General features: G+C 49.5%; 1 protein-coding gene across 1 annotated transcript in view; it reads left to right on the top strand.

Annotated features, from left to right (window-relative positions):
* GPSM1 (G protein signaling modulator 1) overlaps positions 1-22,552 on the top strand; it is a 143,619-nt gene that overhangs the window by 102,527 nt on the left and 18,540 nt on the right. The window lies entirely within an intron of this gene.

The raw sequence follows: 22,552 nt of genomic DNA, 5'->3' as shown, positions 1-22,552 counted from the left end.
TTTTGTTCTGAGCCCGTCCCTAGGCTGGCGCTGATGTTCTCCTAGGGGCCAGAGCTCTGGGTAGGCCCTGGGAAGTAGCTGAGCGTCATTATGTGCTGCTTCAGAGAGCAGGGAAGAGCACAGGCCAGCCCCTCCTCTCTGAGGGCTCGCAAGTGACTGCACAGCACAGTCGGCAAAGGAGCGCGGCCGTGGGGAACAGGGAATAGACAGGTTGGTGCCAGGTGTGTTCAGTCACTGGCTGGGGTGGTGTCTGGCAGTTACGACATGTGGTGTCAGAAGGGGAGTTGCTTTGTCTTACACGGTTGGTCCCAGCCATGGGCAGAGGGTCCCGGTCTGGGAAACTGTTGGTGTCTTTTTGTATATATCCGCAAAAAGAAAAGGAGTACTTGTGGCACCTTAGAGACTAACCAATTTATTTGAGCATAAGCTTTCGTCAGCTACAGCCCACTTCATCGGATGCATTCAGTGGAGCTGTAGCTGACGAAAGCTTATGCTCAAATAAATTGGTTAGTCTAGAAGGTGCCACAAGCCCTCCTTTTCTTTTTACGAATACAGACTGACATGGCTGCTCCCCTGAAACCTTTGTATATATTGTTGTCCCTGAACATCAAGCTCTTCGGTACCATCAACACAATCAGAAAATAACTGTGTGCCAGTTTCCATTCTGACAGGCATCTAATGGGTTACCCTGCGGAGGCTTCCTGCAGCTGTGTGGGTTTTATATTCAGTACTGCAGATGAGGAGTCAGACCCACAAGCAACTGCAGGTTTTTTTATTGTGGGCAAGGTGGCTTTGAAATGTTTTCACTGAGTGATCTCAAATGAGGAACTCTGATTCAAACAAGAATGAGATAGGTCCATCCACGGCTGTTAGACAAGATGGTCAGGGCCGCAGCCCCTTACTCCAGGTGTCCCTCTGACTGCCAGGAGCTGGGACTGGACAATGGGATGGATCACTCAATAATGGCCCTGTTCTGTTCATTCCCTCTGGAGCACCTGGCACTGGCCACTGTTGGAAGACAGGACACTGGGCTAACCGGACCATTGGTCTGACCCAGGATGGCCATTCTTATGGTTTTATCATGTTCTTATGATTCCTGAGGTGGCTGTTTTGTGCTCTGTGTGACAGTTATGATTTAAATAATAAAGTGGGCACTGCTAAGCCTTGCCGGCTCTGCGGGAACGCTCTGTTTTCATGCACTCGCACAACACTGCAATGTTTGGGCTACAAAAACCTACGGGGGAATATTTTGAATCCAAATGCAGAAAAAACAACCAACCAAAGGACCCATTTTCTTAGCATTAAAAACACTAACAACAATCAGGGGAGACAGAAGCTTTTTGTATGAGCTAGAAATGAATCTCCGCTGCAAAGTTTGGATCTAGACTCAAAACTTCCCTAGGGCTTGGGGTACTTGGATTTATCTCGACTGCTGCATTTGGGTTCCCTGGATTGCGGTCTACTGGTCAGAGCCCAGGGCTGGGAGCTGCAGACCGCCCTACATAGGATATTTACCAGGACTGTGTCCCTTTGAGAGAACTCTCTGGGCTGATATCCCATTGCCAGGCAGCACCTTGGAAAATGGGAGTCTACTAGGAAGAGCGCTTCCCTCTGTTTACCGCTGCAAAGCTGGTCACCAGCAAGGGAAACACAGTTCCGCAAGCCAAAGAGGAGACGGAGGCGGCACGGGGGCAGCAGAAGAAACACAGAGAGAGAGAGAACATTTCTGCTCGAAATAGCCTTGTATTTTTAACACAAACATACAGCCCAAAACCAAACAAAAGCCCAGCTCCAGCAAGCAGTCAGGCAAACCACGTCCCCCCAGGAGCACAATGCCGAGTAAATAGGCTGCTGTGGTAGTCAAGCCCACACTGAACGTCACTGACCGATGGTGACCTTGTGGAAGTCTTGATGCAGAAAAGCCAACCTGTCTGCGAGTGAGCCCTGGGAGGTGAGGGTGGGAGGAGGGGAGAGGGGGTGGCAATTGGGGAGTGGCTTTGAGGCGGAGATTCAGGTCTGAACCAGAACTTGTAACCCCTTTGGCCTCCTCAAATGCACAGGCCTGCACACGCTCACTGGCCAGCAAGGGGTAGCTGTGCTCACACGCGCGTGTGCACACACACACACTTTATTGCTATTTTACAGGGAGGAACGTTGCACTTTGCAGACCAAAAGACAAGTCGCTATCCTGAGTACTTTCCAATCCTGCAGACAGGGCGCGCCCTGCTCAGGAGCCAGGGCTTGTGGGCACTTTGAAATGTACTGAAATGGCTCTGTAGGCATGTCCACTGCAGGATTTATACCCAACGGATTAGCCCAGAGTAGCCCTTTTGATGAATTTCCGAGTGTAGACAAGCCCATGGTGTGTACAGGATCAGACCCTAAGTTATACACGAATCGATATTTTTTTTTAAGGCTAGAAGGGGCCATTCTGATTATCTCGTCTTACACATGTGCAGGCTCCTAAACCTCTACCATAGAAATGTGCACGCAGACGAGGGAATTACTGTTCCCAACATCATTAGGGAAATCAGACAGTGCCCTGCTGGAGGTCCTCTGGAAGAGTTTTCTCTCCTGGGCAGTGGTGGTGAAGGTTTTACTTAGCTATTGGCAATCTAATGCTGGTGTCAGCTGTACTCCTGAAGCAAAAGCCCCTTTTGCGTCTTCTCTGGCCTTGCATAGAACAGGATGCGTTGCCTCGCAGCCTGCTCTGGATTTTCAGGCTGAGGTTTTTCCTCTACACCTCTTCGTCTGTAGTATGGGCAGAAGCCTAGGGTTCTTCTCATCTGTTCTGCATGCTGGGGCAACAGCATGATGTGAGGCTAACGTACCTCACAAAGCCACAGGGCGTGGGAAAGGGTGGCAGAATTTAGAGAAGGACAAACCTGAGTCTGTTCCCTGCAAGCACCGAACATGGCCCCTTTGATCCCACCCCAGTAGAGAATGGATCAGATACTCAGGAGTGCCCTGGGTTGAAAGCTGAGGGTGACCACCTGGCTTGTATTTGAAGGGGTGTCCCATATTTGGTAGCTAATGGCCCATATCCAGTCAAGAGCTAGCAAGAAGGGTTTGATTGGATTTGTTTTCAATCAGTAGCCAGGCCAAGGGTTATACGCTGGTACAAACATATGCTTTTGGGCCAGGAATAAATCCGTGTGGGCTGGTGTCCCTACTATGGCTGGTTCCTCTCTTTACGCAGAGCTTTGTCCCTTATCTGTCTGCCTTTTGCTGAAATGTAGGCGGTTGCCTTGAAGGACGGGAGTGTATAGCAAAATGCTAGAGTTTCCAATATTCATTTGCAATGGGGTGCTTGTGACTTGCCCCTACTTTCCAGCAGGCGGTGCTGTACCCCCTCTGTAGGGTTTGCCCCTCTCTTCGTACTCAAAAAGCTATGGGCAGTATTTTTATTTGCCCTTTTGTAAAATGGTGAGACATCCCTGTGATTATGGCTCAGTAGAAGATAGCTGCAGATAGTCTGATGTGCTCATCAGTACTCTGTGTGTGTGTGTGTGTGTGTGTGTGTGTGTGTGTGTGTGTATGGGTGCATGTGTGAAACACACACACACACGGGGCCAGATTTACAAAAGTTCTCTGCACCCAGTGGCCCCTATTGTGACACTTCGGGTGCAGAGTTCTTTTGAAACACGGGCCCTGGTTACGTGTGCTGAGCCCCTCTGAGAAGTGTGGCCATGCTGTATGCATGCGTTCGCACACGTACACACGTACACACACACACAGGCTTAAAAAGGACCCCTCGCTCCAGACTGCATGTCATGGCCACTCTATTTTGGATAATTCACGGCAACTTCTTGCCCCAGTCACTCTTCCAAAAAACCTTTCGTTCGGTTTCCTTCTGCTTAAGCCCAATGCAGCAGTGCAGCAGTTTGCTTTGTGGGAGCGTGGGTGGGCTTTTTAAGCTATAATTCTCATTTACATGATCCTTTTTTAACTCTGATCTGGCAAATCCCACCCTAGATGCTAACGTGATGAGGTAAAAATAGATGTGCCCGCTGGGTCACACGACGACGCTGCAGAGCCAGCTCCATGAAAGCTGCCGTTGGCTGGACCTTTTAGACAAGAATCCACAAAGTCTGTCCTTTAGTGAAGATTGTTTGTTGCTTAAAACCTCTAATGGGTGAAATCTGTCAGTGAAGGACACCAACAAAGAGACGTTTTCTTTGCTCAGAATTTAACGTATTTAACCCCACAACAGTTCTGTGCAGTAGATATTATCCCTATTTTACGGGTGGGGAAGTGAGGCCCAGAAACGAAGCCCAAGGTCACACAAGAGCAAGGAATTGAATCCAAATCCCAGGCTAGTGTCCTAACCACCGGCCTGTGCTTCCTCCTAGAGAGTTGTAAAACCCCGTGCATTGCAATGCCCTTTATTTTTGGTAGCATTTTGAATACCGCTTGGATTCCAAAGGGCTTTACAGAGTTAAGCAATACCTCAGGGAAGGGTGGTCTTGCAGCTAAAGCATAGGACTTAGAGGCAGGACACCTGGGTTCTTTCCCCAGCTCTTCTGCAGACTAGCTGTATGACATCTTGTGCCTCAGTTTCCTCTTCTGTAAGATGGTTACCGCCTGCCTACCTCACCCAAGGTGTGTGAGCCACAAACGATCACTGTAAAGATGTCTAAGAGCCTGGGATGCATGGTGCTGTATTCTTATTGTTCTGGTCATTGATGCCAATTACTGAGATGATGATGATGATAAACTCCTAGTGGGAGAGGAGTCAGGAGAAGGGAGCAGGAGACACACTGGGCAAGCCAGGAGGCTGGGGAGAGGGAGGGGCCCCTGCATCTGCCAGAAGCCTTATCCAGCCCTGGTGTCAGGGCTGGTAGAGAGCAGCTGCCTGCAGCCAGCGCAGTTCAGATCTCAGGGACAGGTAGGGGGAAGCCATGACTTAGCTTCTGTGTAAGGTAGAAGAAAGCGCAGCGGGACCAGCTGGGCTGGCTGGGGGGGTCAGCCCCAACACATCTGGACGGATGGGCTATATCATTGTGCTGCAACCTTCTGCTCTTTGGGCCCCCTGAGCCAGGAGCACTCAGCTGGTTGGGATGGTTTCTCCAGGAGGCTTTGCTCACCCTCTCCACCTATCTGCCAAAGTTTCCTCCTCTGGGAGCCCATCCGCCCTCTGGCCTTGGCCCTTGCATGGAGCTGGCAGGACTGGGAAGGGCTCGATGGGACCTTGAATTCAGTTAGTGTGTTGCCAGCGAGCTGGGAGAGATGTGAGCACAGATCCCAGCTCCCCATAGGGCTGGGAGAGGCTTTGCTTTGCTTCCCGTAGATCAAGTTTGCCAAGTTTGCATCGGAAGCATAGGGCTTCTGAAGACCTGTTTCTCTGCAGTCAGGGTACAGATTGGGTCTAGTTTGGGGTGGGGCTGGGGTTGGTGGAGAGGGATTGTTTGGTTATTTTTTTTTTTATAGCAGGGTCCTAAACAAAAGTGTGTGATGTTAAAGTTCACTCCCATTTCCCTGTGACTGATCATATGCTAAGGCTGGGTCCAAATGCTGATGTGCTTTTCGGGGGACGCTGCATCTTGCACGGTGCATCCCCAGAGAGCTTTCTCACTACTTTACTTTGCATTGCTAAGAGTGAGATTTTTCCAAAGCTTTTTAAAATGGCCCAGGAGCACAAGTCTTGTTGCTGGTCAGTTTGAGTTTTGTGCTCCTGACTCACTTAGGAGCATCTGAAATCTCACCCTAAAGCACCTTCTGTCCAAGCATCTCAAAGTACTTGACAGTAGTTGTGATGCTGGCAGGCCAGGCCATGCTGGCAGTGTATCCAGGCCAATTCACTTGTGTATTAGTGTAGATCAAAGTGATTGCTGAAGGTAGAAGAGTGTATTTAGTTTTATGAAGTGTAAACACCAATGGGGCATTACTTGCATTGTTATCTCTTATCTGTATCCTGTTACGAGCTTGTACATACCCCTGTAACTAAATAACCCATCAAGAAAGCCTTGCGGAATGCTAATGAAGGACTTTATCAGACAAAGTGCTAATTTCAAAGCAAATGGCCACTGTGTGTGATGGCCGGAGGTCAGAGACTCAAAGTGCTTTCCTCACTCACAAAGCCCATGTGGGCAGAAACACTGTCGGCTTGTTTTCAGTCAGAAGAAGCTATAAATATGGATTCAAGGAAAGATCCTTCATCTCTGAACTGTTTGGACTCTGACAGGGAAGTGTATTGATGCAAAGTAGAGATCCCCAGGGACAATATGGGTATCCTGAAAAGACTTTTAGGAAACTGGCAGTTTGTTACATATCTGCCACCATTTGGCATTACAAACTGACTTACCTGTGCATATATTTTTACCTGCTTTAACCTCAATAACTCTCATTTCCTTTTCTTAGCTAATAAACCTTTAGTTAGTTTACTAAAGAATTGGCTACCAGCATTGTCTAGGATCTAGAGTACCAGCAGATCTGGGGTAAGTGGCTGGTCTTTTGGAACTGGGAGCAACATGATGTGATGTGATTTTTGATTTAAGTGACTTTTTATCACATAGTCCAGTTGGTCTGGGTGGTAAGCTAGGCTGGAGAGCCTAAGGGTCTGTCTGTGACTCCATGGTAAGACTGGTGTAGAGCTCCAGGAACTCACATTTGTCACTGGCTTGGTGAAATCTGATTGTAGAACACACCACCAGTTTGGGATATCTATTCTGCTTTCTGCCAGTGCCCTGAGGCAGGAATTCACAGTTGTGAGCCACTCCAGTCAGCGTGACAGTCGTAATGGACAGAGCCTCACCATGCTTCTAAGAGAGGGGAATATTATACCCATTTTGCAGATCAGGACGTGAACTCAACTCTCCTGTGTGGTAGGCCAGTGCCCTAACCACATGGCCACTCTCCCTCCGATTAAAGGGTAGCAAACTGGAGAAAGGGTTCTGTTTGCTCAAGGTTTCGAGCAAAAAGGTCCAGGTTGATTTGTTCTTTCACCGATCTGGCTCGCCAGTTCCTTCTGCCTGGCTGGGATGTATCATGTGCAAAAAGGCTCTGAGGTAAGGAGGGCAGTGCTTTGCAATAGTCACTTTTTAAATGGATGGATTAATTTGAGAGGAGAACACTCTGGATTCCAAAATGGTCTCACATGGGTATTGCTCTCCCATTCCCCGCTCCCCCCGTCCCCTTTGTTTTTAAATGGGCAAATGGACTGAGGTGAAAACTGGCGGCTTCAGATTCCCATCCAGAACAGACTGGTGCCTGGACAGGGACTTGCAGCTCATGTCCTCCTCGGACAACGCGCATAAAGCCTGGGCTTCCATTTAAGCCTGCGAGGAGTTCTGTCGAAGTCAGTGGGATGGTTCACACGCCTACGTTCCCCTGCTTGCTAAAGTGCTTTGCTGTGTCAGGGCCTAAGTGCCCGTCTGCTGGGACTGAAAACAGCCATGTAACAAACCTAGGGCTAATAGTGGGAATTCTGCCTTAGGCACCACAGCCAAGCGCAGCAGTCCCTTGGGAATGGCCCTGCGCATGCGAACCCTCCTCTGGCAGGCAGGATCCACCTGGGAGGTGAATGCAGAGCCCCCTCCTCCCTCACAACTGCCCTGCTCTCAGCACAGACCATTTATAGTCACAAGAAAGAGGAACCTGGTTTTGATTGGAATGAAGACTTGCAGAGACGGGCCGATGATGTGTTTGGACACTAAACAGTTTTCATGCATGCCGTATCTCTAAACATTCCCCATGACAAATGGCTTTACTAGTCTTTTTTCATTATTATAGCGAGCTGTCGCTGTAAAAAGAACGGAAAATCTTGCTGATTCCCCCCGTAGGCAGGATGCACTTTCACTTGTCTTATTTAGAGTGGGCCAGTGCTTTTGGCAAGTGGTTTTATGACCGCCAGAAACAGCGCACTGAACTGATGTGTTGGTCACGAGTGCTGTGGGACTGCAAGGCTGAGACGTCAAAAGCCTGACGTCACCAGCGAGGGAATGGTGCTGTGCCAACAGCAGGCGTGAGTGGAAGTGACTGTGGCTGGCTGTGCTAACTAGCTCGGTGGGATAAGCATTCCGCTGTGGCTGGATAACAGACAGGGGCCCTATCTGCATGGTAGTTTATCCGTGAGCGGAGAAATTTTCTCCTAGCCCATGTTATCCCTGCCTCTCCTGGTGCCGGTGCTGGAACTCGCTCTGTCTGGGCTTGCATGTGAATGCCATGCAGAAGCAGCCGCTCATACCACACCCTGCAGCCAAAGTCTTAAGCACCAAAGGCCACCGTTAGCTGCTTGCACTGGTGCTTGTGCACTTCCTGTTCCTTTCCCAATTGAGCTCAAAGTACCTGCTCAACTATAGGGCTCTTCCTGGGTTAGCACCTAGCTATCCCAGCGAACACCTCTCCACTGGCAACCCTCCCAGATGCACCGAGGACGTTTCAGAGACTCAGCTGTGAAGGACAAGGCATTCTTGAAAGGGGGTACCAGGCTATGGAGCACACCACTAGAGGAGAACAGGTTGAGCGCTCACCAGATCAAACACAAGACCCACTTTTTTGGTTAAGGTCTTTCCCCCAGTAGTACCTTTTCTAGGACCAGTGCCTAGCGTGGATGTAGGGTGAGAAGAAAAGCGTCCGATCTTGTCTGCACAGGAAAGTTAGGCCAGTATAAGCTAAGGTGTGAATTGAAAATGATGTTGCTATACTTGTATAACTTCCCAGGTGAGCACACTTATTCTGCAATAAGGGGGATTATACCAGTATAGCTACACCAGTTAACTATAGTGGTATAATTACACCAGTATAACTGATAAAACTTCCCTCTGTAGACAAGCCCTAGGAAAGAGGAGGAGGAAGAGAAGAAGAAAAAGACCAGTTGGAATCATGGACGGACAAGACCACTGATGGGTTTGTTACATCCTAACAGGACGACACCATGACTGCCCCCTGGGACACTGCCACGGTTGTGTAGATTCCTTTGAAATACCAGGGACGGGTACCTGAACTTTCACCGGGCTCTTGAAGCGCTTGAAACTGTTCCTAAGGTATTTGCTACGCAGAGGCTGTACGTCTCAACAGAGAGCCTGCCCTGGAGAGCTTTCTAGCGCCTCTTCAGAGACTGAGCTTTCTGAAGTTCAGCCCTTGCTCATAGCAGTCGCCCCTTGACCTGCCACAGGGAAAAGGTCCGAGGCATGTGGTCTTTTGTGCGCATGAGGGGCCGTTTTCTTTTTGTTCTTTTCCCCTGGCCAAGCAAGCGAAACGGGTGATTGCTGTACAAGGCGGGGAGCGTTCTAGGAATCTCACTCGTGAGCTCTAGAGACGCAGCACAAATAGCTGAGTGGGAGCCAAGCCAGGCTCATGCGCTCAGCAGCCCAGAGCTTTCACTCCCCAGCAGCACACGTGCAGTATCTCTCCCTGAATCTGAAACCCTGGGGCTCACTGACTGGGGAGTGGAGGAGAGAGGCTGGAACGGTCGGTGCATTGCCGTGAATCTCCACTTGGAAGGAAGTCGTTCTGGGGGAGCAAAAAATAGCCTCACAAGGAGAAAGGCTCACATCAGTGTTACCAGCTCACGTGTTGATTATCAGAGCAGAGCGGCTTCCATGACTGTTAGCAGGGACCAGGCAATGGAATTCCCTCCGTGAAAAGCCCCATTCCCCCCACTGACGATAGCGTCACGAACGTGTAGGATTTGCTTTGGTTCTGTCTTTCATTAAAGTGTGCACGCGAGAGAGGCTCTGAGCACCACGGTGACGACTGGGCCTTCACGTGCTTCATTGCTGCTAAGCCTGCCAGGCATCGGGATTGGGTCTAGGCCAGATCCTAATACTACCTTCTGCTGAGCACGAGCAGCTAGCGCTGTGCTGCCCTTGGCCCCTGGCGGGCCGTGTTCACGCTGTGATGCCACAAGGCCAGCGTGCTGTAATGGGCCGCCCCAAGCGTGTCTTTTTCGCAGGCACTGTGATGTCCCTGACACAGCTCTGCAGAGCTGCTTAGACTCCTACTGCACCCGTCCAGCTTGAGCTCAGCAGCGCGTGCTGCAGGGAAGGACGCAGGAAGTCTGGCAGCAAATGGGTTAATCATAGCGCCAGTCAGGAGCTATGTTGTCCTGCCTCGGTCCATGTGTTCTAACCAGGTTCCAGAAAAGACGAGGCAGAAATTACCTGACAACCAGCTACGGCCCATGGAATCCCCAACGCGAGGGCCCTGTCCAGGACTCCTTTGGAGCCGTTCCGGCAGGGAGGGGACGTGAAGGATTTGGGACAGCGTTAGACGTGCCTTTGGCCCCATCTACACAGTACGTGGGAGAGCACTCGGCTGATTCAGAAACAAGGGGCTGGATAGTGCATCTGCATCGCAAGCAAAGATGCGATCGTCAGGGCCAGACCTGCGCTAGCTTTCATCCAACGAGCACACGTCGTGAAGATCAGCCCACGTCGTGAAGACAGCAGCCCCAGTACGCATCCAGGGTCCCCGGCAGGCTTGGCTTGGGCAGCTGGCCCGTGCTGAAGCCCATCCCACGGTGTCTGCACTGCTATTGTTACCTGTGCTACCTAGATTAAGCTTAGCCTGGGTGGGCTGACCATCAGAGACAGGCTGGGCTGGAAGGGCCTTCAAGAAGTCATCTGTCCAGCTGCCCACGCTGAGGCAGGACCGAGTAAACCTAGCCCATCCCTGACAGGGGTTTGTCCAACCTCTTCTTATAAACCTCCAGCGATGGTGATTCCCCAGCCTCCCTGGGAGCCTGTTCCAATACTTAAGTGACCTTAGGCTAGAAACTTCTTCCTAATATCTAACCTAAATCTCCTTTGCTGCAAATTAAACCCATTGCTTTTTGTCCAACCTGTGGTGGACTTGGAGAAGAACTGACCACCGTCCTCTTTAGAACACCCCTGAGCATATTTGATTCATTCCAGCAGGTTGTTCAGCTATGGGCATTTGTAGCCATAGCCAAGGCCTGGGCTTCTCTTCATGCTGTCATCTCTCCAGCAAGCTCTTTGGCAGGTGCTGACACTCAAGTGGGGTGAGACAATAAAAGAAATGTTATATTTGCCGGGTCTCATAAACTGTCACTTTAAAGAGAACAATAACAAAAAAGAAGGGTGAACTAAAGCCAGTCCCAGAGCAATAAAACTGCAAATGTTTGCCTTGTCTTGAAATCTGGAACTCCTCACCCATTTCTAACTTCTCTGTCATGCCTGGGGGCATTCCATACACTCCCTTGTAAAATCTTCTGGAGTTTTTTATTTTATTTTTTTTAATAAATTATACAGGCCAGGAGGCCTTAAAAAAAATTACAGGACAGATCCTCATCTGGTGTAAATCAGCATAACTCCATTGAAATCAATGGAGCAACAGTAATTTACATCAGTTGAAGATCTGAGCCATAATTCTTTGCTTGCACAAATGCTTTTTGCTCATGCAAATGTGGGTTTTATGGGCACAACAGCTGCATGTGCATTTTGTCGCTGCGGCCACTTCTGCAAATCGGTCTGGGGTGGGAGAGATTTGACTGAAGCCACTGGAGATGCACTAAATGCCTTTCTAAGGATTTGATTTAGTTATTGCCTTTCTGTCCATTCTACACAATACTTTCAGAAATTTACTACACCAGTAAATATACCTTTAGAATAGATTATATATAATAATCTATAATCTAATAATAATAATCTAATTATATATAATCAAATATAATCTAAATAGATTATATATAATCAAGAGAGTGCTTAAAAATAGTGAACTGAATCCATGCTAATACAGCTATTAAATTAAAGAGCATATCTATAGCAATCAAGGAATTGTCATATATTGTAAGACCAGTGGTCCACTTAGCCCACTGTCCTGTCTCTGACATTGGCCAGAACAGATGTTTCAGAGGAACGTGAGAGATATCCCAGAGTGGACTATTATGGAGTTTGTGTTTGGTTTTGTTCTGACACATGAGGGTTCACATCTCTTGTTTTTTCCCATCTTAATGCAGCTGTGGATTTTCTCGGTATCCATACACTCTTAATCCTTTTCTGAACCCCACTAATGCCTTGATATCAATATCTTGTGACCGTGAGTTCCACAAGTTGATGGTGTTGATTTCTTTCTGTTGGTTATAGTTACTGTCTTTCAATTTTATTGAATGTCACCTTCTTCTCTATTCTGAGAGAGACCATAGAGCAGTGCCTGATTTCGTTTCTCTGCACTGTTTATTATTCTGTATGCCTCTAAATCAACCCCGACCATTTTATTCTCTCTTCATGGCTCTAATCATTTCCAAACCTGATTGAGTGCTCACTCTTTCTAGATCCTTTTACAGACACTGGGTGCCTAGAACAGAACATAATATTCCGACTGTAGGCATACCATTGGTTTATGTGATGGCATTTGGATAGTTTCATTCCCATTCCTTATGCACCCTGACGTTTTGACTACTGTGGCCATTTTCCCTGATCACATCATGATGCCTAGATCTTCTTTCTGTGCGTAGCTACCGCTCAGGTAGAACCCACTTCTCCTGACTCCCAGGCTTTTGCTTTATCCATGAGACAATCCTCCTTCCCTGACAGACGCATGCAGAGCACACATGCAAGCGACGAATGAGACCGCAAAGCTCTTTGATTTCATACGGCTTGGCACTTACACTGCTTGCTGCCCTTGTTCCCCATGGGTCTGCTTACAGTGCTGCAAACCACAAGCAAGTTAGTTACCTTCTCGCCAAGCCATGACGGCACCCCCCAAACTGCGATGCCTTGGGACTGGCTGGGACCCATGGGAAATGGAAACCTCAAAATGCCCTTGAAGCTCATGAAGGGTAAATCCTTGATTAGAAGCTGCCCAGCAGAGGCTGTTCCGTCATTTTTGTCCATTCCAGCAGAAAAGAGGCCTCATCAGTGACCCTTTGGCACAGCGATGAGAACAAATGTCTTTTGAAGGCTCCGGGTCGTAATTCTCAGGCAGAAGGGGATTATTTCTGGGCCTCAACTCGGAGGCCTGGTGTGCTGTCAGACATACAGCAGCCCTGTGAAGTCCATGGGCTTAGCTGCACAGTTAATACGTGGTAAGGAAAAGCATCGGCTTTTGTGTAGTAGATTCAGACCCTGCCGCAGTCTGCGTCAGCCTTGTGCACTTTCCAAACTAGGCACGGTTACCTCTGCACATCCTCAAGGCTTTGTGCCCCGTTCCTTACGCGAACGCCTGCCCGTGATGGAGAGCCATAGGATTGGTGCCGCTCAGCTGGTGGAATGCTCGTGCCTGGAGCCGAGGGCGGTGGGTTCTAATCCCCCACCAAGACTCCATCCTGTCTCCAGCATTTTCACTGCGTCGTAGGCTTGGGAGATGCCCGGTGAGAGAGTCTGATGGGTGAGCCCCGAGGCTGAGATCCTGCTGCTTCTCCAGGGGAAGTTCAAGCGCCGAGGGGACGTTTTGCAGAGTAGGAGATAGCCTAGGGTTCGTGGCCAGCATTCCTTCTCTCAAAAGCCAGTGCCAGATTTATCCCTGGTGTCAATCCACAGAAGTCGGGGAAAGCCCCCAGGCATGAATTTGGGCCTTGATTGTTACTATCCAAGGCTACACGTGAACTATGGTTGGGAGCACAACAGCTGCTGGAACGTCACTATCGAACCCATTCCTTCGGAGATGGCCAAGGCATGTTACTTAAAGCCAATTCCGTCCCTTCTGGATCGCACGTCCCCTGGGGACCAGCCGCACATTTTACTCCACTTGTCTGGAGCCAGTCTGTGCCAGTGTGGTTGGGATGGACCCATGCTTTGGGGCATAGACAGGAAGCCATCACTTCCAGGGCGAGGGCCGTCCAAGGCTGCGGGGAAGTGGCAAGGATTTGGCCCTGGGCGGGTGTGTGACGAGATAAATAAAAGAAGCTTGAGCCAACACGGATTACCAGACTGTCATGGCTGTAAGGCACTAGAGGCGCTGTGCTCAGGTGCATGCCTGTTACCATACCGGAAGTCTCGTGGGTTTGTTAGATACACAGACTTGCTGCTGGAAAGAAGAAAGACACCCTCCCCTTGTCCCGTTCCAGTAGCTGCCTGTCGGCGCTTCATCTGAGCTGTCTGACAAGCATCCCTGGCAGGCAGGGACTGGACGGGGCAAACCCGGAGACTAGAGTTAACATGAAATCCAGGGAGCCCCTCCTGAGGAGAGCAGGCAATAGAGGCTCATCTCTGTTTGTGGTTCATCTCCAGCCTGAATCTGCTTTTTCATACGAGCTGGGCTATTATTGCATCTCCCAAAGGCAGTTAACTCCACTGAATCTAAAAAAGGAGGCAAAATAATGGGTTTTTCACAGCCTAGGGCCTTCCCCGTCCCTTCTTCTTCCCCACGGAGCGCTGCTCGGCCCCTAGAGCATGACAGCTCTGGTGGGGCAGATGACCTGGAGTCTTTAGCCTCTAACCTTCCTGACGTGCGCGTTGCCTGCCCCTTCCCTTCAGTCCATCCAAACTGCAGGTCCTAAAACAATCTCCCTCGCCTGGCAATCGGACCACATCACCCTCTCAGGCGCTGCCTAGTGCTGAGTCTGCTGCTGTAACTGGGGCTGAAACTCTGGTGGGGCAGCACAGGATCCCCTCAGTGCTCCATTCTGGGAAGGCTGCTGTCGCTTGCAAACAGGGCAGTGTTTGGAAAAAGCTATTCGCAAAACCATAGTTTCAATCTTTCAGAAATAAGACAGCAGCTGGTGGCGTGCCAAGGAATGAAGGCAGGATGGTACCTTTGGAGAGCGGCGTTGTTGCCGGTTCAAGGAGACATACCTGGACTAGCTCTGATCAAGCTAGCGTGCTAACAGCAGCCGTGTAGCTGGGGCAGTGCGAGCAGCCGGAGGGGCTAGCTGCTCTGAGTACAATCCCGGACAAAACACTAGACACACGCTTGGGGCGGCCAGCGCACCACCAGGGCTGTGCTGTTGTTTTTAGCACACTAGCTTGATCCAAGCTAGTGCAGATAGGCCTCCTTGAGCTGGGAATTACACCTGCAGCTTGACGGGTAGATGTACCCTCAAATAGCGAACCCCAACCAAATGCCTGGATCCAGCTCTCCCCTCCTGGGTCTCTCCATTTGTGCTGCAGGAGTTAGAGGGCTCTGGGGAGAGCTGGAAACTTGAGAGGTCTTTCATTCCAAGACACCAGGTCAAGGTACGTGTGAGAGAATCACGGTGCAGTGAGAGGTGTTGGTGGGGCAGTAGGTGACACCCTCTCCTCGATATTGAGCTGAGCCCCCCCGGAATATACCTGGAGGGCCGCTGTGTGGCTGGAGACACCCTGGCTTTCAGATGAAACAGAGAATGGAGATCCTGACTAGTGGGGATCATTAAAGATGCCCTGATATTTTATGCCTAAATTGGGGTGTGAGGTCCATGGCTCAGTTCCAGTTTGGCCTTCATACATTTCTCCCTGCCGTTTTAACTGGAGATAATCCTCTTCACTTCCTGTCCCAAATTGCTGTGTCCAGCCTCTGCAAGACTGAAACAGCTGCCACAACTCACCCCGACAGTGGCTGCTTTTCCCTGATGGGGGAAGAGACTCCCCCGACGCGTGTGTACAATTTTGTTTGTCTTGTCTATTTAGACTGTAAACTCTTTGAGGCAGGGACTGCCTCTGACCACGGGGAAATCCTAATCTCATTGAAACCAACAGCAGAATTCCCATTGACTTGAGTAGGGTGAGGATTTCATTTTGTATGGGTTTGTACAGAGCCTAGCACAAAGGGGCCCTGATCCTGGCAAAGGCCCTTAGGCATTACTGGAATACAAATAAATAACAACAATAATGAAGGGCTCTGGCGTCCTCTGGGATGAAAGGTGTTCATATAAATGGGAGCTAGGTGGTGTTGTTAGTATGGGTGGGTGTATACGTATACATATTCTACCTTCACATGATCCTTATCACTGTCGCTAAAGAGCGTGCTGCCAGATGGGTTGCAGATTTAAGTTACGTGCATCTCAATACACATTTAAAAATCATACCTGTAAGAACGAGCATGTTTGCAAATAAACACAACTAAACAGCGCCATTTGGGGAGCCAGAAGGCACAAGCAGGCTTCTTTGCAGAGGTTTTCAAAGAAAATATTTGGCTGATTCCAATTTCAGCTGCATCGAGCACAGTATGTGGGAAAATACATGTGCTGTTTGGGGCGTATCGGTTAATTTCCCCCCTTGGATTGGGAGGCGTGTATCCTCTGATGGCACTGCCCATGGTGCTTACCCACGCCCGTCTCATTATCCTTTCCCCTCTCAAACTGCCAGTGAAATACCAGATCCCAAGCAAATCTTGAACTGAGGAGGCAGAGTGGGCTACTGGACAGAGTAGGCAAGTGGGAGCAGAGTGCTTGTGTGATGATCTTCACTTTGCCATTAATTCATTGAGTCACTTTGGGCAAGTCACTTAAACTCTCTGCAGCCTCCGTTTGTGGAGTGGTGATGGTGATGCTTAACCTGACTTGTAAAGTGCTTTGAAACCCCTGGATGAAAGGTGCTTTATTAACTGCAAAGTAGTACGATTGTTGTTCGTGAACTGAGTGGATACAACCGTCAGTGGTATGTTGTCTGCTCCACAATAAACCGGAGATAGCCATGCACCAGAAATGCATTGGGCTCTGTGTTACAGACCTTGGCTAGCAGACTTGTAAGTTCAGGCTCGATTACAGTGTATTAAAAAAGAAAGTGTAAAATCAGAACGAATGAAACGATTGCACAAAGTAGCCATGTGTGAACGTTTCAGATCAAGAGCTTTAAGTATCTGAGGTGTCACCAACACCTAAACCAAACACCCCCACACACCCATGCGGGCGCTCACACATTCTCCCTCTTATGCAAAACTCACAATGTGACCTGTTTATCAAATCAAATTATTTTTATTTAACGTGTAAATCTATTTGGCATGAGCCATGCAAGTGAACAGGGCCTCAGCTAATGCATTTGGAGGAAGCGTGGGGTGCTTGATTTCTTTATTTGAAATAATAAAATTTGGTTATTTGAAATCCAACAACAGACCCAGCTTTTAGCAGGTGTATACGGGGGATGAGTTGTCTAAGGGGGGAAAAAATCGTTGGAAACAATCCAAGTAGGAAAATAAGTTCATCCCCAGGGAAAAAATGTGTGTGCATCTTTGTGTCCGTGTGCGCACACCTGCCCCCCCACCCCCCCAATTCTGATAACTGGTAATTCCCAGCCATGTTGCAGGTGACCTGGAGTCTTTAGCTCTGACCTTCCCGACGTGCAGATTGCCTGCCCCTTCCCTTCAGTCCATCCAAACTGCAGGTCCTAAAACAATCTCCCTCGCCTGGCAATCGGACCACATCACCCTCTCAAAGGCTGGCTTCCCCTTCTCCACTACATAGAGTTCAAACCCCTTCAGAGCCCTTTGTAACGTGCCTCTGGCTGTGTATCCAACCTGGCTTCTTCTTGCATCATCCCATGTGCTCTCCATTTCCCCATCGGCCCATCTTTGTCTTCACAGCCATCCTGTGCCGTTCCCCACCCCGCTCTTTAAGAACGAGACATGCTCCCGATTTTGGTGTAGCCCACTGCTACCCTGTCTTCATTCAGAGCGCTCCTTAAGCCCCACTCCTGCTGCAATACCTCGCGTCAACGCTAAAAGCCAGAGGTCAAATCCTCAGATGGTGTATATCGATATAGCCTTATTCAAGTCAATGGAACTGATTTACACCAGCTGAGGATCCAGCCCTGGAAGCGGAACTAAGACACCATACAGGTGCCCAAGCCGAGTACTCTTGTTGTCTTACTGCTGTGCTCCTGGTTCTCCTTCGCCCCGTTTGCTCTAGACCCAGTTGCTGCAACATGTTTAAAATTGGGATTGCAAGCTCTGCAATCAGCAGCTGGGGGTTTAAGCCTGATTCGGGTCCCACACCTTGTGCAGCCACTTGCACTGGTGCGAAGTGGGAGCAGAGGGCCATCAATCCAGAGTTAGTGGCATTTTACACCCTCTCTGCACTGGTATAAACGGCTCTACCAGGTACAGGGCCATGGAGAATTAGGCCCTTTCTGTTTTCTCCTGAACATCCTGATGGCAAATGATAACAGGGAACACGGTGACCCCCACATCTCCGCTCTGCTCACCCCCCTGCAGAGGGCTCACATGGCACAGATGGCTTTGTATGGACTGTCAGCACCTGACTGGGATTCACCCTTAACTCACGCACTGCTCCAAGGGAATCCCCTGTGATGCAGTAGCTGGCACCAGCAGCCTCCACAGTCTCGTTCCGTTTGGTGGTGATGCTTCCTGTGTGGCAGCTGAAGGATTTGCACTGTGCCGTCTGATGGGCTCAAGGGGCTAAAGACAGACCCTCTCCGACATATGAAGCATTTCACGGTTTTAATTGCAACAACTAATGAGTGTTTTGGAGTGGGCAGGGGCAAAAGTGATGTTACCCAGCATGCCCCCAAAGAGTCGCGATATCCCTGAGGCTGCCCTGCAATTGCTGAGTCTCTGACAATCTGTTCCAAAGTGGCTGTGGCTCCCCCCCCCCCCACTTAGCTCCTCCCTTTGCCACGCACGCACGCACTGACGGGGCCTTGTGTCACTACAGGTCAGTTTCACGGGTCACTGCTCCCCGCCAATTTTCTGTAATTATAATTTTGCAGGGTGTCCTTCCTCCATCCCGTGTTCTGGGACGAAGCCACAGGGCCAGGTGATGAGCGGGGAAGTAGATCCAGGGGCGTTCATGCACATCCCGGATTACATTTCGGTCATGTTGCGTCTCCATGCCTCCTTTTTTATGTTTGCTTTCTGGGTGAAATCCGCCCCCTGCGTGTTTAGCCAACACACAGCTTAGGTCCCCCTTAGCCCTCCCTGGAGATTTTGGTTCAGGTCCTTTCTCGTTTTAACCAAACTAATTTGCCAGCCCTTAGTGCAAACCCAGTGTCCCATAAGCCTCACCTCTGTGTCTGCATGGCTGAAACACTCTCCCTCTCGCTCTCTCTCAAATCCTGCTCTTGCTTCTAGTGAGCGGCTCTCAACTTGGGTTCTAACTCACCCCTGCATCACTGAACTCAGACTTTGGTTCTCTGACCCTGGAAGGATTTTCTATAGGCTATTTTCCTTTAATAAGCAGAGAGGCTGAGATTTTAAAGTCACCTAGGTGATTTTGAAACCAAATCCCTATTAAAATGATTGCTTTGGGGGTTTTGTAAATGTCAACCAGGGTGTATTTCCACTCTTCTTGTACCCTGCTTTTTCATCTTTCCTTCTCGTCCACTGCTTTTCTCTCCATATTCTTTGCCTACCTTGGTTTCATGGTCTGTTCTCCATCTCGTGTATTTCATGTGCCTTTTCCTGTCCTGTTGGCTGAAATGTAACGGACATTTTTGTTGAAAAGACCCCCTGAAAGATACCTATTTTGCAAAGGAAACACATGTTGCCAGGTAGCAGCAGCTGCTTTAAGTCTTTGGGGCAGGTGAGCAAGAAACTTAGTGTGGGAGGCATGTCACTTGTACGGAGAGTCTCTTGGTGTTGGCACTCCTATCATGTGTCCAGAAGGCCAGTCTTGGCATGAAGTGCTAATAGGCACCTCCGGTGCCCTTCTCTGGCTTCTCCTGCCATGCGGGAGCTAGAGGATGAGGAAGAAAAACCTGTCTCTGTCAAGCCGGCGTTCCAGAAAGGGAAAGCATTTCTGCAGACGTGCTGCCTCCATCACTCAGCTGTGCTGAGCTTGTCACCCTGCTATTCGGCTGAGAGATCCATGGTTTGTTTGCCTGAGCATCTTCTCTAGTTTTCTGATTCATTATTGGCACAGTCAGAAAAGGAAAGAACCGGAGGAAGTAGTTCCAAGGTGAATTTCTCTCTGTGGATAGATTGCAGGGTAAGTCCTGGTTGGAGCGATGGCTTTGGAGTTTGAGAGAGAGTGGCAGTGTGTCAAGGCTGGTTTATAGAGTTACTCTTTTCACTGGACAGTCGGGAGTTCATACATTCATCTACCTGACATTCAGGGCATCGAGTCTCAGGGAGGGAGGGCGAATCTTAGGGCAGAGTGTCCCAACACTGTTACGAAGTGTGCACTGTACTTTAAGGGACTGGTTTTCCCCCTGAAGAATTCTGTTTTTTCTCCTAACGTCCCAACATCTGGATTTCTCTGGACAACCCATGGAGTGCTGCAGCTGTACTAATAAGGAGAGGAGCTGACCAGAAATGGGTGAATGGAAGGGTGCACGTCGGGGCTAGCTCTGCTCTGTATAGGGTGGGGGGTTGCATGGAAGGGCATGCATCGGGGCTGGCTCTGGTCTGTATAGGGAGGGGGGTTGCATGGAAGGGCATGCATCGGGGCTGGCTCTGGTCCGTATAGGGAGGGGGGTTGCATGGAAGGGCATGCATCGGGGCTGGCTCTGGTCCGTATAGGGAGGGGGGTTGCATGGAAGGGCATGCATCGGGGCTGGCTCTGGTCCTTATAGGGAGGGGGGTTGCATGGAAGGGCATGCATCGGGGCTGGCTCTGGTCCATACTGGGAGGGAGGGTTGTGTGGAAGGTCACACGTCGGAGCTGGCTCTGGTCGATACGGGGAGAGGGGTTGTGTGGAAGGTCACACATCAGGGCTGGCTCTGGTCAATACGGGATGGGCCATGTAGAAGGACGCATGTCAGGACTGGCTCTCATTAATGAGTGATTTTTTTCATTCATCAGTTCAGAACTCTCCCTTGCCCTTGCACACTGCCTGACCCGATCACACTCACAAGCCACCCTCCATCTCGCAGCCTAATTGTCTCAGTGGCATAATTCTTTCTTCTCCTGTTCGAGTTCATGTCCCATCATCTCTGAGTGTGAGCAGCTTTACTTCCAAATCCAGCCCTCCCGCATCTCCAGCCACGGCCCTGCTGCCCCGTCCTGCCACAGAGTGGTGTTAGCATTACCGCAAGGAGCACCCAGAGCTGCAGCTGCAGCACGGTATATTCAGTAGTAACCCTTTGCATTTCCATGGCACTTCCCATCACGGGTCTCGCATCACTTTGCAAACACCAGTTAGGCTCCCCAGCCTCTCTGGGGGCATGGTAGTTATTATCTTCCTCCCCGTGGGGAAACTGAGGTGCAAGAACTGATGGTCTCAGAGCAGATCAGTGGCAGAGCCAGAGAGAGAACCCAGGGGTCCAGACCCCCTGCTCCAACCACACAGTCTCCCCTTTTTAAGAATAGTGTGCGGTTCCCTGCAAAGAAATCCATGTCTCTAACTGAATAAACTCTCCCTGCTTGAAAAACAGGGTACTTTCACCACTGCTTATTTAGACCCTGATTCTGAGAGGTACTTTGCTATAAGTGGGAACAAATGGGGCACTGGGGATTAAGCCTGGAGAAGCGATTCAGAAAGACAACTGGGTTCACAACAGCTGCATTTGTTCTGAAGCTGGTAGTTTCGCCCAGGAAGAAAGGGTCCAGTCTAGGGAGGCAGTGTGGTCCAGTGGCTAGGCTGCTGGACAGAAAGCCAGGAGAACTGGGTTCTGCTCCCAGCTATGCTATTGCCCTGCTGCATGACATGGGCAAGTTGCTACATCTCTTGTTGCCTCATTTTCCCCATCTGTAAAATGGAGGATTAGTTTCTTTGGCTCTTACAGCATTTCCATCTGATCATTGTTGTTGTTATTAAAACCTTGTTGCAATTTGGTATTGAATTCCCATCTACTTAATATCAGTGCATTTGAAGTAAGAGAGGAGGTTACAGAAAGTCATGCCTCTGGCTTTTGCAATGGGAGGAAAAAAATACAAACAGAAATGATATATAAAAACAATTAGAAGGAGCAGCAAACAACGCTTTCGTTTTGGTTTGAAACTCTTCCCTGTCATATTGTGCCTCTGTATGTACTGTGTATTTATTGTCATATGTATCTGAGTGTGTGTTTGTAGCTCTACTCTGGCAAAAGTGATAGTCTGTTTATAAGCTAAAATGTGTGCGGTGGACGGGTGGGTGGGCGAGGCGGAGGAGGGAGAGCTAAATATTCTCTGATCTCTAGCGCAGATTGAAGATCATCTAATAACATTAGGATTGTGGCATCAACTGTGAGAAAGCAGACCTATTTAACTGAGTCCACACATCCCTCTGCATGTGCGGGCAGAACACAGTCACCTGAGGACAGGGGCTCTGAAAACGAGACTGTCACTTTAAACCACATCTCAGCTCAGAGCGGGTCATTGGCACTGTCTACATTTTTCACATGGCTGAGCGCTCCGCATAAATCTTACCTCCGGCAGCCTGCGAGGGGAGATAGCTGGTGAGAGCTCTCTGTGGCTGCTAGCAGTAGCTAAAAAGCATCAAAGCAGCAGCTTCTCTCCACAATTCCTATACGGGGTGAGATTGTCATGCGCTTCAAGATGTGAAAGCAGAAGCTTTAGAGGGAATTTGTTGCTGGGATCAGTAAGTAGCACTCTGTCTTTCTATTTGTGCTCCTTGTTCTCTGGAGGGAGAGAACACATGAAGGGAAAGAAGGAATTTGTTATATATTTGTATTTTGGGGGGATAGGAAGGCTGGGGTTTGGTCTGGAAATTGTTTAAAAAAATCAGCTTCTTTAAAGTTTGCAAGAGCCCCTTCAGTTTGAACTTAATTGTAACACAATTGTTTGTTGCTTTCATTTATCCCCCAAGCCTCAAGAGAGGAGCCCCTGGTGTCTT

The sequence above is a fragment of the Eretmochelys imbricata genome, chromosome 16 (assembly GCF_965152235.1).
Source record: "Eretmochelys imbricata isolate rEreImb1 chromosome 16, rEreImb1.hap1, whole genome shotgun sequence".
Taxonomy (NCBI): domain Eukaryota; kingdom Metazoa; phylum Chordata; order Testudines; family Cheloniidae; genus Eretmochelys; species Eretmochelys imbricata.
The sequence above is the reverse complement of the archived record's forward strand: the minus strand, read 5'-3'. Positions and strand labels throughout refer to the sequence as shown.